The sequence below is a fragment of the Musca autumnalis genome, unplaced genomic scaffold (assembly GCF_047663935.1).
Source record: "Musca autumnalis isolate F117 unplaced genomic scaffold, ASM4766393v1 scaffold_1, whole genome shotgun sequence".
In the NCBI taxonomy this organism is placed as follows: domain Eukaryota; kingdom Metazoa; phylum Arthropoda; class Insecta; order Diptera; family Muscidae; genus Musca; species Musca autumnalis.
In genome coordinates this window covers 97798919-97816571 of record NW_027411644.1, presented here as the reverse complement: position 1 = coordinate 97816571, position 17653 = coordinate 97798919, and the positions used below count along the sequence as shown (strand labels likewise).

Sequence of the window (17653 nt, the reverse complement as noted above, 5' to 3'; positions counted from 1 at the left end):
ATTTGGATAGACCTGGAAAACTGAAACTTGGAATTTATAGTCGACTTATCTCTTTGACTGCTACACACGAACTGAGTGTGCCGTCTCATTTATTTCACAATCATGTCTCTACACTAATGCTTACAAACTAATCGATTACAAATATATGTACATATATCGTTATCAAATTGTTATCGATATGTGTTATTATTTACAATAGCTGTGTTCATGCACTCTTTTCGACCACAAATTAAGACTACTGATGGAGTGAAAGACTGAGGTAGTTTTGGATATTCATTGTTTATGGGCACGAAAAGTACTAAACGGTACTAAATTTGGTACAAATTGGATTTGGGTGAACGGATAGAGCTGAAAACCTGAAATTTGGAATTTAGATTACAGTCGAAGTGAAATATGGGAGTAGTTTTGGAAATTCGTACTTATGTGTACGAAAAGTTGTAAATGGTACTAAATTTGGTACAATTTGGATTTGGGTGAACGGATAGAGCTGGAATCCTGAAATTTGGAATTAAGATTACTTTTGGAGTGTAGTTTTGGAAATTCGTATTTATGGGTACGGGAAGTACTAAATGGTACTAAATTTGGTCAAATTTGGATTTGGATAGACCTGGAAACCTGAAATTTGGAATTAAGATTACTGATGGAGTGAAGGACTGAGGTAGTTTTGGAAGTTCGTACTTATGGGTACGGAAAGTACTAAATAGTACTAAGTTTGGTACATTTTGGATTTGGGTGAACAGATAGAGCTGGAGTTCTGATATTTATAATTAAGATTACTTATGGAGTGTAGGATTGAGGTAGTTTTGGAATTTCGTACTTGTGGGTACGGAATGTACTAAATGGTACTAAATTTGGTACAATTTATATTTAGGTGAACGAATAGAGCAGGAATCCTGAAATTGCGAGTTAAGGTTATTGTTGGAGTGTAGGGTTAAGGAAGTTTTGGAAATTCGTACTTATGGGTACGAAAAGTACTAATTGGTACTAAATTTGGTTCAATTTGAGTGAACGGAGAGAGGAATCCTGAAATTTAGATTACTGTTGGAGTGTAGGACTGAGATAGTTTTGGAAGTTCGTATATGTGGTTACGAAAAGTACTAAATTTGGTACAATTTAGTTTTGGGTGGACAGAATTGGAATTACTGTTGGAGATAGTTATTGAAATTCGTACTTTCATACGAAAAGTATTATTGGTATTATGAATAGAGATGGAATTCGGAAATTTGGTATTATAGACCCTCTTGATATGTAGGGTTGAGATATGGATGTGGTTGTAGATATGCGTACAATAAGTGTACGAAAATTACAAAATAGCACAGAATTTGGTTCAAATTGTTATTGTGTAAATTAGTAGAGCTGAAAGTGTGAAATTCGGTATGTATACGAAAAATACTAAATTGCGGTTGGGATTTAGTTTTGGATAATAGGCGGTAGTTTTTTAACTTATACATATTATAAGTACTGAATTTGGACCAGGTTGGCGTTGCTCGAAGGGATAAAGGTGGAATTTCGAATTGTTGTTTGAGGGATGGTGTTGGTGTTTAGATAAGGATTTTTTGAAATGCATACAAATTCTGAAATTAGGCTGAGGGCTGGCTGACTTATTGAGAAATACGAAATGTACTAAATGGTGTTAAATTTGACGTTGGTGTAGCAATGAAGCTGGGTTTATATAATTAGTTTGTGAAAAGTACAAAATTGCAATAAATTTGGTATTGGGCTAAGGAATAGAAGTGGAATTCTGGTATGTTATTTATTTGTCAGGTTCATTGTTAGAAGTGGTCGTACAATAAATGTACTAGAAGTATTAACTAATTCCAAATATTGAAGCACTGGTATTGAGTCAATCGATAAATGAAATTTGTTGTGAGGATCACTGTTGAGATTGGATCAGAATGTTTATTAAAATCCACATTTTAATGTATGAAAGGTTTCTACATGTAAAACCATTGGCATTGGGTGAACAAGTAGAGCTAAAACTGTAACATATGAGCTAAGGTTCTGGATTCTAAAAATTGTACTGAATAATGTACTATTGTTTCTATTTTAACACGAATTCGGTTTCTAAATAATGTAATAATGTTTCCACAAACATCCCAGACGGGACAAGGGAGACTTCTCTCATATCAATGAGTGCACCCTGTTTCATATTAGCTCAATGATATGGGACCTACTGTTTATCGCCGAGTCCGAACGGCGTGCCTTACGACAGCACTTGTAGAGAAGTTTTAAATGGCTGAAATACATAGGAAATGTCGCCAACATTACTGAGGGGTATTTTGTCAACGTTGAAAATTTGATGTTGCCTGACCGGGGAATCGATCGGTTTTCTACATTTTGATATCACAAATTCCAAAATTCGGTTGGAAAATGTGTATAAAATTTTCAAAATACGCATACCGTTCTAATAAAACATGGACTGAAATTTAAAATGAATGCCTCTCTGGAAGTGTAGAGGTATTTTTTTTTTTTTTTGAGATTCGAACAAAACGTGTACGAACAGTACCTGAAAGAAATTAAATGTCAATTCAAATAGGTATTAGTACATAAAAGTTTTCAGTGTTCACCATATTAAATATTGTTTATTTGAATATTATTCCTTTTCCGCATACGAAGTAGCGGGCATTTTGCTAGTGCTATATAAAAAGGAAAATTGTGAGTTTATTGAGGATCTATCATCTAAAAATTGTGCACTTGTGCCATACTTATGCTTGATAATGCACATGGCTTTGTTCTTTTCAGGGCGATATTATTCTGATTTCAACTTATATATAATTTATATCGGTAAAAGTAACTAATAATGAATAGAAATCCAAATAACTTAAATGCAAAGAAATGAATAAATCCCAAAATTATTCATAACCAATTATACGCCAAGATGGGGTGGGTGCATTCGCCTTGACCAAAATTAATACTTCAAATAAACTTTAACGGCATTTTGAAAATAGGTGGTGAAGCGACCCCATGCTGCAATATATGTATAAAATCCAATTGGTCAATTAATACGCTATGACTCCACGTAATTTGCAATAATGTAAAAACTGGATATTGCTCTGTCATGATAGGGACAATTTGTACCATGGGAGGAAAATGTGGTTCTCTACATAAAAGTCATCATATATTAGGCATCAGGCCCGTTATCTAGTAGACACATTATTGCAATTTGAATCAGGGGAAAATTCAGTAGTTCTTTTTCCATACGTAGGCTACTTTGTCGGTATATGCCCTACAGGAATTCAAATATGGGCCACAAATAAAATGTTCATATTTTTCATACAAAAGTAATGGTCCATTTCACCCGCTAAATAATATCAGATCATCGTCCAAAATTGTGGGATTCATCTTCTGCCTAAAGTCTTACCTCATGAAAAATTTCGTGACTATTGAGCTGTAATTGCGACCTCTAGTGCATTTATGATTACACTACAAGCAAATAACTGGGTATATTAGGCGGTAACTCTGCTATCTGATCATGTACACCGACACAATTGACATCAATAGAAAGGTCAAGAGTTCCTTTTCCAAGTACAGCTTACTTAACCGGAGTGTGTCTTCCTGGAGCCTAGATATAAGCTGTATATTAAAAATGTTCACATTTTTCACACAAAAGTTGTTGTCCATTTAACCCTCTAAATATTATCTGATCAGCATATTTAATTGCATGCTTCTTCTTTGTCATATACCCTTACCTTATTTAAAATTTCGAAGCGATCGGACTATTATTGCGACCTACAGAACCGCTACAAATTTGGATAAAAATTATGTTTTTGGTCCATTTCACCCGCTAAATATTTCACGAACATTACCAATCGCAATAAGTGTCTATTCTGGTCTGAACCCGACCTCCATGCTAAATTTCGTGACGATCGGTCCATAATTGCGGCCTGGAGTTTGATTACAATTTATAATGGACAGAGGGACGGACAGACGGATGGACGGACGGACACACGTCTCAAAATAGCTTTATCTCGTCGAGATATGAAGATTGGTATACCACATTGGGGGTATCCGACGAATATTTCGCGGTATTACATGAATTTTTACCAAAACAAACTTATAATACCCTTTCCACATAGTGGTGTAGGGTATAAATACTGAAAACTCCGTCAATATGCACGATGTAGGCAGAAAATGTGAAATTGCAGACATTGCTCTCCGGTAAATAGGACAGAATTACAAAATATATCTTTAGTTATCACAAAAATCCACATCTTCGGAGCAATTTCGATGTCAAAACAAGCTCTCTATCAGGATAAGAACCTCTTGACATTAGAAAAAAAAAAATTAATTTGAAGTCATATTTTGCTATTCCACTCGGTTGATAAGTCAATTAGATTTTCAATAAAAATAATTTACCCCACACATATTGTGGACAGATTAAAATATATATGAACATAATTCATCTTAAAATACACCATTCGTGATGCTTGAGTTAAAACACCACCAAAAGGATGGGTAACTTTGTGAAATAAATGTCCTTCTGATACTATTTCGATGATTAGATACCCCCAGACATCAGATTCATCGTGTCCACCATTCAAAATACTGGGATATTTGGTTTTTATCGTTAATGCTGTGGACTGTAATAAATATTTTGGCACTTTGAACGATCTTTCATAACAACATTGTAGTAAACTCATCGAAGTGTTATGTATTCATTTGCAGAACACTGCTACTATGGTAAGGCTGAATTTTGTGGAGCACGTTTGGAGCGTATTTCGGGTTCAAATTTAAAATTACTTCCTTCAAGTATAACATTTGTAAGAAAAAAATGTTCTTAGTCTCATAAAAAAGTTGAAATCTACAAAACATTCAGAGATAATGAGAGAAAACCATCGAAAATGTTGTTTAATAATAAATCTATTGAATATCTTTATATCCTTGAAATATCGATCCGTAAATGGCACCATAATGGTACAAATGTTTGTGAAATATATTATTTTTACCACAACTGATAATAATCAAAAGTATAAATAAGACATTTTTAATATTTGAGGTCTAAAAATAAAAAAAATGTCAAAATACTTAGGCCAAGCAGTGTATTTTTATTTCCATTACAAAAGTACAAGAGTACATTTGAATTGTTAAAATTTATTAGTAATTTTAAGTACTCTAGTAAAGGATTGGCCAGAATTTTTTTCATATTTTTGTAGAAGACCTATCCTGTAAAAAATCAAACAACTATTTTTTTCAAACAAGTCAAAATGATTATGCCAGGGTCTGTATATTCTTGATCATCATAAAATATTATGTCGATATAATCATGACTGTCCGTTGAAATCAAGATACAGCTCATAATTTTTAAGATAGATCATTATAATTTGGTGTAGAAGTTTCTATCACTACTAGAATGTTTGGTATTAGAAATAAGCTTTATAGGTCTACCCCTTAATGTAGCCCCCATAGAACGGTACCTACCGATTTTCGGTAGTTTGAAGGTTGTAGCCTCAATATCGCACCGAAAAGGCTGAAATTTGGTATTTCGTCTTCGTTGGGGGTATACAACTGTCCACCTGAAATTCGTCGCTATAGGTTCACGTCTTCATATAGTCCCCATAGAACGATGCCTGCCGATTTTCCGCATTTTGAAGGTTGTGGGCTCAATATCCCACCGTAGTGGCTGAAATTGTATATTTTGTCTTCGTTTGCCGGTATAAAACATTCCTCCTGATATTTGTTTGTGTGGGTCCATTTCTTCATACAGCCCCCAAAAAACGTTTTTTTCGTTATATTGATAGTGTTAGTCACATTATTCAACCGGAATACCTGACGTTTTGTAGTTAGTCTTCGCTAAATTAACAGGTACAAAACAACCCTTCCATTTGAAATTTTTGTCGGGTTAACCTTCTTTATGAGAATTTATTTGACGTATACCCAATGTAATGGACATTTAAGTGGGATTGTCAAATCCGTTTATATAAAAACGTACTGTAATAGTAAACGTACTAATAGTAAACGTACTATTACAGTACGTTTTTATACAGACGGATTTGACAATCCGGATTTAATAAACCCACTGGGTTTCAAATTTCCATTGCGTATACATCAAATTAATCTCATAAAAAGGTTAACCCGGTAAAAAGTTATATATACTATAAGACAACATCTAAATACATACCAATGTTTTGAGAACCAGAAAAGTTTTGGCCTTTTTATACCCTCCACCATAGTATGGAGGGTATATTAAGTTTGTTTTTCCGTTTGTAACGCATTGAAATACTCATTTGCGACCCTATAAAGTATATATATTCTTGATCAGGGTCCGTCCATCTGTGGTAATCACTCTAGCATCCACAAAAATGGAGATAGGACGCTGAAATTTTGGGAAAGTGTGTCTTTTGTTTGCAGGCAGGTCAAGTTCGATGATGGGCTATATCGGTCCACGTTCTGGTATAGCCCCCATATAACGGTACCCCCCGATTTACGGTATTTTGACTATTTGAGCTACATTTTCCGACCGATTTAGCTATAATTTGACATTTTGGGTTCTTAAGTGTCAATAAACTTATATAACAAAACTTGTGGACATAGGTCCACGTTTTGGTATAGCCCCCATATAACGGTGCCCCCGATTTACGGTATTTTGACGTTTTTAGCTACATTTTCAGACCGATTTAGCTATAATTTGACATTTAGGGTTATTAACTGTAAATAAACTTATATAACAAAAGTTGTGGACATAGGTCCACGTTTTGGTATAGCCCCCATGTAACGGTACCCCCGATTTACGGTATTTTGACGTTTTTAGCTACATTTTCAGACCGATTTAGCTATAATTTGACATTTAGGGTTCTTAAGTGTCAATAAACTTATATAACAAAAGTTGTGGACATAGGTCCACGTTTTGGTATAGCCCCCATATAACCGTACCCCCCGATTTACGGTATTTTGACGTTTTTAGCTACATTTTCACACCGATTTAGCTATAATTTTACATTTAGGGTTCTTAAGTGCCAATAAACTTATATAAGAAAACTTGTGGACATAGGTCCACGTTTTGGTATAGTCCCCATATAACGGTACCCCCCGATTTACGGTATTTTGACGTTTTAGCTACATTTTCAGACCGATGTAGCTATGATTTGACATTTAGGGTTCTTAACTGTCAATAAACTTATATAACAAAACTTGTGAACATGGGTCCACGTTTTGGTATAGCCCCCATATAACGGTGCCCCTCGATTTACGGTATTTTGACGTTTTTAGCTATATTTTCAGACCGATTTAGCTATAATTTGACATTTAGGGTTCTTAAATGTCAATAAACTTATAAGTCACATTTCTAGACCGAATTAGCTATAATTTGATATTTAGGGTTCTTAGTGACCAAAAAACTTATATTCGAAAAAATTATGAACATAGGTCCATGTTTTGGTATATCCCCATATAACGGTATCTCCCAATTTTCGTAATTTTGAGAATTTTACCTACAAGTTTTAACCGAATTATCTGTATTTTAAACATTGGCATTTGAAATTCCTAGTGGTCACCACACCTCTCTACAAAAAATTGTCAAGAAAGGTCGATGTATTGATAAAGCCCCCATATAACGGTACCACCCGATTTTCAGTAATTTGACGATTTTAGCTACAATATTAAACCGAACTAGAAGTAATTTGACATTTGAAGTTCTTAGTGGTCACAGCACCTCTCCATCAAAAATTGTCAACATACATAGTTAGATATAGGCACCATAAAAAAGGGCCTCCCGAATGAAGAATTTTATGTACATTATCTGACATTTTAACGTACCCACTTAAAGTTGGGGACAGGAATGAAAACTAATTATTCCATTTTAGTTCAGAATATTTTATGGTGGAGGGTATGAAAAGTTCGGCCCGGCCGAACTTAACGCTTTTTTACTTGTGATTGATTGAGATTTTGTTTTTGTTTTTTTTTTCAAAATAGTAGAGCAGACAAATAATATTTTTTTTCCTTTATAATATACAAAAAATAGTAAAAATTAATAGATTCTTGAAGTTCTGGAACAGAAATACTTTTAGAAAGAGCGTGGAACCATTTTATGGAAACTATGACCAAAATCGGTATACATACAAGTGTAAAGATGTGTGTGAAAATGGAGAGTTTCCGTAATTAATAGATATTCCTAATGGATATTAAATTTGTTCCACATTCGTTAATTCACATTAAAATAACATTATTTGAGTTATGCTGCATCTTATTGAACAGCATTCGCCGTAAAAAGTATCCACATGGCATCCATAAATATCCCTTATAATATCACATTCCTTAGAGAATATTAAATGAGTGCTCATAACATTTTTATGGGGACAATAAAAGTTGAACTACAAAAAGGAACAGATGCTCTATATAAATCTACGCGAAGAAATTGATACAGAGAAGACACGTGTTTGCTATCACCTCCAATTGAAAAATCTGAATTACGGTTATTTATAAAACCCATGAAATGCAATCCATACTCAAACTGTAACCACAAACATTTCTCTCACATTCTACTTCCCGAAAAGACCACAGACAAATGGCTGACATTTCGCTGTGCATCTGACATTCAAGGAAATGCTACCGTTGTGGCAAATATTTCAGTGGCATCCACCCAACCTTCTTCCAGATCACCTTTTTATACTGTGGCCAAAAGAGTAAACAAATGAAACCAATACTTAAAAAATGTCTTAACATAAATTCTTAACATTATCCACAATAACATTGTCAGGATCAACATTGTATATTGCTACTGCCACAACATAGCCATGGGGAAATATTGTTTTCCCCCGACCAGTGGACTGGCAATTTAATGGAGATCAGAACCAATGCAAATGACTGTATTCAAAGCCATAGCATTTTATTCTTCTTATTCTTAACCCTGAACACCCTTAAGACATTTTCTTTGGTATAGCATTTCTTTGTACGGCATTTAAGACTGAAGTGTCGGCAAAATTACCAGTCTTTATTTTGTACTTTACGCTGCGACCAACCAACCAAAAGCAGACCTCAACATTAGCAATGCTAAAATTTCCAGCTATTAGGCAATTTAAAATGTTTTAATAATTTGCATCTCGTTTAGAGGGTGCACTTTTCTTGTGGGTAGAGGGAAGAGAATGAAGTAGCAAGAATAGCATTTGGTAAGTTAACATTATTTGAGCTATGATAACGGTCTCATCTCATAGTGTTTAGTCGACCAAGGCAAAAATGCAGCGGCATAAAAAGGTGAAAAATATCTATTTATCCAAACTGAAATGTTAACGTTTAAAATGAAGATAGGCTTGTCTCGTACATAAACTTTAATCCAATCTTTGTAAGATAGTCTAGTGGAAATACGTAGGTGGGATACAGAATTCGCAGTAGTAAAAGTGGTATGATAAGTTAATCCTTTGTGGATTTTGGGGAAGATAACGTGATAAAGTCCATAAATTATCTTGCTCCTCTTTAGTATCAAGGGGACACTAAACTTTCCTTTGTGGTGCCTGAATAGTTACCTTGAGCAACCGATATTATAATGAGCTAACATTGGTCGACCAACGATTGAGACTACAAAACCCTTGTTGGGTTTTGTCGGATTTAATGGTCTCTTTAAACTGAGCTAAAAATATTTTTTTGCATTTTTCGGACCTTTATCTCAGAAAGGAATAAGAATTTGAATTAGGTATCTTCAGCAACACTGTAGCCCTAAAGTAGTAGAGCTTATCTGTTGAACAGACCACACAAGAACGCCATCTAGGGCATCAAATAAAATATAGTAAATTGTACATATTGTCTGGAATTCTGGACAGTATCAGCTAAACTATTGGGAGTTGAACAAAGTAACCTCTTGCAAAAATCTTCCAAATAATGTTCTCACCAATTCTGCAGAATATTCTGAAACTCTAGAATGCTTATTTAATTTTTTTAGGGGTGTTTTGTATCACATCTTTTACAACACGTATTTCAAACACTGTTTACACGAGCAGTTTATTCTCGACTTAGGGGATGACTTAGGGGATGAAAGACACCAAGGAAAGGCCCTGATCGGCTTTAACATGGCAAGGCCCAGGATTCATCTTGGCCCCTCTTTCATCTCAAGTGGACACTAACCTCCGCTTGGAGTCATCTGGGGAACTGCCTTTAACGCCCGCTAAAGGTAGTGAGCTAACATGTGCCGCTCGTTGTAACCCTAGGCTAGTAACCCTCCATAGAAAAAAACAGCCTACTATGAAAAAACGAAAGAAAAGAAAAAACCCTCTAAAGTTGAAAAACGCAAACGTTTTAAGGCCCATGATTTGCGAATCTCTACCTGGAATGTTCGCACTCTTTATAGACAAGGTGCAGTTTACGCATTGGAAGATGTACTTAAAAAGTACAAGGCTGACATTACTGACATACGGATTAGGAAAAGCGTCACAACAACACCTAAAAGTGACAAACTGTTTTAATACAGCCATGACACAAAGCTTGAGTGTTGTTGCGGATTTGTAGTTGGTCGGAGGTTAAAACACCTGGTCTCCAGCTTCACCCCAGTGAATCAAAGACTTGCTACAATATGGATAAAAGCTACATTCTTAAACATTTGCTTTATCTGCGCTCATGCTCCAACCGAAGACGAGGACGAACAGACTAAAAATATATTCTACGAGCGCTTAGAAGAAACATATGACCATTGTCCTGCCCATGACGTTAAAATAATTCTAGGCGATTTATATGCCAAATTTGGAAAGGAGAATATCTTTAGCCCAACAGTCGGGAAATTCATTCGCCATAGTGAAACGTCGAACAATGGAATGAGGCTGATAGACTTCGCAGCGGCAAAAAAAGTTAGCAGAAGTTGTTGCAGCAAAGATGCGCACCATATTAAACGTAGCAAATAAGGTATGAACAGACCCAACTCGGAAATTGGACATCGGTAAGCTGCAATCACAACAGATAGCCACAGCATATTCCACTCGGCCCAATTCCTTAATCAAAGCACTCCTCGTCCCGATAACATATCAGCAAAATGACAAATTCCATACTTGGATTTCAGAGACCTCCACCAAGGAACCCACGCACTATAGGTAATTTGGCCTGTTTTTTAGGCAACAATTAATAGCGGTGGACTTATGGGCTTTATCTACATTTTTAATGCTTTATATGCAAAAGTAAAATAAAACAAAGACTTACATAGTAAAATTCGGATATAGCGAACATCGGTTATAAGAAACTACGTTTATAGCGAACTAAGTTTTGTGTTTCCAAAAACCACGATTATAACGAACAAAAATTGTTACCCCGCGAGTAGAATTTTTAGGATTCACAGGCCCGCTTTAAAGCACAAGCGGATAGCGACGAATTTAAGCACTGTTTCAAATATTTTAACATATGATATTTAAAAGTAAGCTTTAACATGAATTTTACAGATGAGCACGTTTATAACGAACGGCGGATATAACGAACAAATTTTATTTTTCCTATCCCCGTATTCTCATTTTAACTATTTTATTCGTTCCAACCCAATGGACGCGGTTAAAACAAAAGAGAAACGGTTATATAAACTAAAATATTGATCCGCCAAAAGATTTGTATTTGTATTTGTTTAAAATATTGATTCCCGAAGAGAACTTTGTAAATATTATTTTTTAAAAGGACCAAATAAATCGCGCAACCATGATCCCTAGTTAGAACGTATTGCGGCTATAATTAACAAAAATGTTGAGCACGTCTGTACATTTTTACAACACATGGTGAATATTTCTTTAAAGAAATCTTTTTCAAAATTTTTTATTTTGTCTTCGAAATTTTGATTTTAACTTCGAAGTATATGCGAGTTTTAAATATTTTGGAAAACATAATGGACATCCATAGAATTTGACATGTACTTTCTTCGAATCAAATTCAAAAACTCGCGTTTTTAAAAGTGCAAAAATCGACTTTTTGCCTAAAAACCTGTCCAAATTACCTATAGTGCCACGGTATGACCAGGAGTGTCGGGCTACTCTACAATCAGTAGGAACCCGTAGCGCACGAGAGAGGTATCGGGAGAAAGAGGAGAAACGTCTTTTCCGCCGAAAAAAGAGAGATGGAAAAGCGGGAGTGTGAAAATAAATTGGTAAAAAGTTGGTAACTGATACATATGCCCTCATTATTACAGGTCTTCTTTTGTTATAGTTTGGATTTACCGAAAAGGTTTATAGCGTTCCGCTTAACTTAAAGTTATAATGATGATTGAATTCCAAGGGGGAGCTTCTTGGTATTAGCTTTCAATGTAAAAAATATGTTTTTAATGCCTCCAAATTGGTTTATTTTGCTTTTTAAAATTCATCAGATAGTAAAAGAACACATATAATAATGGCCCATAGTGTGCTAAGGTAATGGAAAGAGCACCTTTCCAAACTGTTGGTATCCAATAGTACCGAAGACGACGAAAATACCACAGATCCAATCCCAGAATATGGTATTGAATGTATACCACCCGGTCAAGATGAGGGAAAGACAGCAATAAACCTGCTGAAGAATAATGAGGCAGCAGAAGCCGATGGCCTACTAGCCGAGCTGTTCAAAACCAGCCCCCTACGTTCAAATGTATTCCAAGCCATATCTGAATTTGGTAGCCCCGCAAAGCTCATACGACTTTGTAAAATGGCTTTAACTGACACTCGATCTTCAGTTAAAATAGGAAAGAACCTCTCCGAACAGTTTTGTTCAAAAGGAGGTTTCAGACAAGGAGACAGCCTTTCGTGTGATCTTTTTTGAACATACTGCTGAAAACCGTCATACGAGAGGCAAACGTTAAAAGAAATGACACAATCTTCGCCAATAGCCACTTGTTACTTGCTTATGCTGACGATATAGACATCATAGGACGATCAGTGAAAGAAGTAAATAATAACTTTTGCGAAGATCGAAGGAGAATCTGCTAAAGTGGGTCTGGCGGTAAACGGCGAGAAGGCCAAGTTGATGGTGTCGACGCGCAATGCGTCCAATTGTTGACGTTGGTTCTTACAATTTTGAGGTAGCAAAAGACTTCGTCTACCTCGGCACCGCCGTCGTGTTTACGACGAACAACATCAGTTGTAAAATAAAAAGACGAATTATATTAGCCAACAGATGGCTTAAGTAGGCAGTTTAAGAACAAAGCCACATCTGTTCAAACAAAACAACGCTTTACGATACACTGATACTACCCGGGCTGATTTATGGTACCGAAGCCTGGGTACTTGTGCAAGCAGATAAGGCAGTGCTTGGTACGTTTGAGAGAAAAATTCTTCGAAAGATCTACGGACCAATCTGCGTTGATGGTGAATAACGACGTCGTATGAACCACGAGCTATACAACGACACAGTATTGATAAATGTATGGAGATATAACGATTGCGTTGGCCAGGCCATGTCATAAGAATGATCGATGATGAACCCACATGGCGGTACACGCAGAACTGGCAGGCCAAGAAAGAAGAGATGAAAAGGCGCGGTATTCCAGAGAGCGAAGTAACAAATAGATAGAATTTTAGATTTTTCTTAGTTCGGCTTATAGAACAAATGTTCTGTGTTGTGTTGACATATGCATTAAATTGTCGTTGAAAAATATACTAAAAGCAAAGTGATAGAGGCATTTTACAACAGTGGGATGTTCTTAAGAGTTGTATACTACATTCCAGCGAATATTCTCCAAAAAGAAAACGTTGAGAAAAATTTAACAGTTTTGGAATTTTTAGATATATTATAATATTTGAGGCAATAAATATAGTTTTTCGAGTTTATTATTTCTTTAAATATTTTTTCTTTCCCCTAATCACAAATTGGCTTCAGAGTTCAGAAGAAGATTCGCATTGGTTTCAGAAATATAGCGCCGAATTGCTTTAAAAAGTCGATATTGAAACATTTTTAGATGGGGCCATAACATCGAAGCTGAATCTGACACAATATAACCCAACTAGGATTTTTGTCGTTTGGGTCTGTACTTTCAGAAAATTCCCGGTTCAAATTGTTTGAAATGAAACCTCTGACAACTAAATGAGGTTGATAGATTTTGCAGCAAAAAACACATGGTATTAGTCTGCACCAGACTAACCAACTCGACATATATCAGGCAAGTGGCTGTCACCAGATCAAACACAACAAACCAAATTAATCACGTTGATATAGACAGAAGACTTATAACATCAATCCGAGCAGCAAATATCGACTCGGATCACTTCCTTGTGGAAGCAAAACTAAAGCTGATCAACGATAAACTGCAATCACAACATATAGCCACAGCATATTCCACTCAATTGTCCCAATTGCTTAACGAAAACACTCCTCATTATTTATTTATCCTTAAGCGAATGAATCTACATTTTTATTCTTATCAGGATCTAAAGTCTATAATGTTCCACATCAAACACAGAAAAAATTATGTTTCTAGCTCTTCGCGAAATGATTTTCTGATCATTTTTCCGTTAGTACTATGAAAAATATGCATTTATTTTTGGTCATCAGGATAGAATAGTCATTCTATTTTCGCGAATTTTTGAGATATGAACTCCGAATTTTCTTTCAGTCGATAAAGCAGGGTTTTCTAATACTTTTTAACCAAAGAAAACTTATAAATAATTCCGCGGACACCGAAATAACAGCGTAAAAGGGTTTAAATTGACAGATAATTGCAACATCTCGGAATATCAATAAGAGTCGCGCAGTTATGTCATATTTCTTCACTATAAGATAGAATATGACACAGACAACCTCGACGGATACAATCGAGTGCTTCGGATGCTGATAAGATGGAAAATTTTCAAAATAATTATGAAAAACGTCAAAATATCTTATAAAAACTTGATGTTTTGTTCAATAAAATGATTTTTCCGTGAACAAGTCTGCCGCTTAAAGGTTTGGAAATATGCTCCACATTCAGAGGAAGATAGTCTGATATGAAAAGATCCGCTATTTTAATACACTGAGGAAATTTTAGTACTTTTTAAAAGCAACATACGAATCTAAAACCTCAATTTCCACACACAGTGTTTTCCCGCGAAAATGGGGCTCACATATGTGAGTTCAGTTTAATAAAAACTACAATATTCGTAAAATTCGGTATGAAAAGCATATGCTGGTCCATTTATATTAGAACATAACACTGTTGAGAACAATCGCGGACACCAAAATAAGAACACATATAAAATTCAAAGTCCAAAGGGTGTGTTCAATTTAAAAAATGTGCTAAGATTTCCCTCAGTGTATTAAAATAGCGGATGATTTCATATCAGATTATCTTCCTCTAAATGTGGAGCACATGTCCAAGCCTTTAAACGGCGGACTTGTTCGCGGAAAAATCATTTTATTGAACAAAACATCAAGGTTCTTATAAGAAATGCTGACGTTGTTCATAATTATTTTGAAAATTTTCCATCTTATCAGCATACGAAGCACTTGATTGTATCCGTCGAGGTTGTCTGTGTCATGTTCTATCTTATTATGAAGAAATATGACATAGTGGCGCGACTCTTATTGATATTCCGAGATGTTTCTATTATCTGTCAATTTTAACCCGTTTACGCTCTTATTTCGGCGTCCGCGAAATTATTTATATGGTTTTATTGGTGAAAAATGATTAGAAAGCCCCGCTTTATCGACTGAAAGAAAATTCGGCGTTAATATCTCCAAAATTCACGAAAATAAAATGACTGTTCTATCCTGATGACCAAAAATAAATGATTATTTTTCATAGTACTTCATCCGTTGGCGACAGGTTGTAACGCCCCAAAAGCCGAGATATCGGATCCCTCGTTTTTGGTTGCAGAAAATAGGGAATTTATAAAATTGTCATTAATGGATATGAATTAGTGTTATAAAAAATAATGTTTGAATTCAAAAGACTCTCAACTTCAACAATTTCCAATTGGCTGCATTAAAGGAAATGTGTTGCCATCACTCGGGACAGATGTCTGTTGACCGCTGGTGAGTTAAAGGTAGAATTACCGTGAACTGAATAACCTACGTCGATAAAGTGTTTGATGTAATTTAGTGTGTAGTGTTTTTAAATAAACAGATTAAATATTATAACGTTTCTGGAAAAAATAACCTTGAAATAACCCTTTTTCTAAAGTTCCCAGTCTACCCCAGCTTCAAAGTGAAAACACGTCGTCACAATCTGATGCGCAACAGTTAGATAGCGCACCTGGTAGAAGGAAGACGTATCCGAAATTTCTGATTCTAAAACAAAGCTGTCGTTGTAATCCGGACCTTTTAGTACTTTTTATTTCGATGGAAATTTCCTCGAACAACCAGTAAACTGCAAAATTCTGAACTTTTGTGATGGAGGTACCCGAAGGAGTTGTGCTATATAGAACTACATGAAACTTGATGTATGTTTGGAAGAAATATTTATGGCGATTGTCAGTCGTCGATACTCAACGTAGATGACCAACTTCGAACTTTAGAGAAATATTACGATATGCAAAGGTTCCCATCAAAAATACTCATTGGAAAACCCCCTACTAACCCATTATTTTAACAAGGGCATACACTGAAAGAAAAATGCTTCGTTGTATCCATGAACGGGGTTCATTGATTATTTTTCATTGATGCTATGAAACGTTCCATTAATATAATGAAATGTTTCATTCATGCAATGAAACTTTACGTTATTTAAAATGCAAAGATTTTTGGTTTCATTGTATAAACGAAACGGATTTCATTGATGTAATGAAACTTTTAATTTCTTTAAATTTAAGAATAATAAAAGAGTTTCATTAATTAAATGAAACATTTTTGAAATTCCTTTTTGCGTTTTTTATTCTTTGTAAATCTGTTAAGTTATAAAATTTGTCTTCTAATTATTTTGTCTTTATTAAATAAATTAAATTTTGACAGTCATAAAAATAACACCTTTATATATTGGCTACATACATATGTATAGAATCACATACATAAATATGTATGCATGAATATTTGCCAAAACTAGCAGAAACGTCATCAACTGTACAAAAATTCGCTACTGTCGCCGATTGGCGTGGTTATAACCATAACCATGTATATATACATAAATACTCATCCACATTAAAAAGAATGCTCTTCTCAGTTCTTTGTTATTGTTTGTATTGTCGTTCATTGAATTCCATTTGTGGTTGTGTGTGAGTATTTAACAAGCAGAAGAAACACGTGTTGGGAAAACAACCACCGCTTTCTTAACTACATCAAACGATGTTTAAGAACATTGTTTTAGTTTGCGCTAAACCACAGTCAAGTGTGGATGAAAACAAAGTTATTTTACGTCTGGTGTTTTCAATTTTAACATGAAAAGAAAATGTTTAACATGAAAAGAAAATGTAAATATTTTTTTTTAGGTGTTCAGTTTTTCTTTTTAGTGAATTTTCATTTTTCTTGTAATGGAAGCATTCAATAGAAAATCTAAAGATGAGTGGAATAGCGGAAAAACTGTTACCATTGGCCAACGAAGCATCTCTCACTTAGAAAACGAAAATGTTGTATTGTTCTATAGTTTTCTGTCCAACGGCGAAAGTTAAAGGTAAATTAATGTTGAGAAAGAAAACCAGATAAATTACTAAAAATTGTTTTATGGGTTTCAATTTTGCTTACAGATGACAACGCTCAAAAGGATAATTAACTTCGCTGAAAGTATGTATGAAGTATTTAATAATGTGAAATGAAAATTGAAATATTGGTTAAATTATCCTTGTAGTCTTTATGTGTTCGTTTTGAACCAACGTAAGGCTTCATTGCA

The 17653-nt window shown here is 34.9% G+C and overlaps 1 long non-coding RNA gene across 1 annotated transcript in view; it reads left to right on the top strand.

Annotated features, from left to right (window-relative positions):
- The first annotated feature begins 394 nt into the window (after positions 1-394).
- Positions 395-17653, top strand: part of LOC141390690 (uncharacterized) — a 110101-nt gene continuing 92842 nt past the window's right edge. The window contains exons 1-3 of the long non-coding RNA XR_012409448.1: positions 395-473; positions 872-1004; positions 1118-2633. This is a non-coding gene — a long non-coding RNA (uncharacterized lncRNA). The remainder of the gene's footprint in view (positions 474-871; positions 1005-1117; positions 2634-17653) is intronic.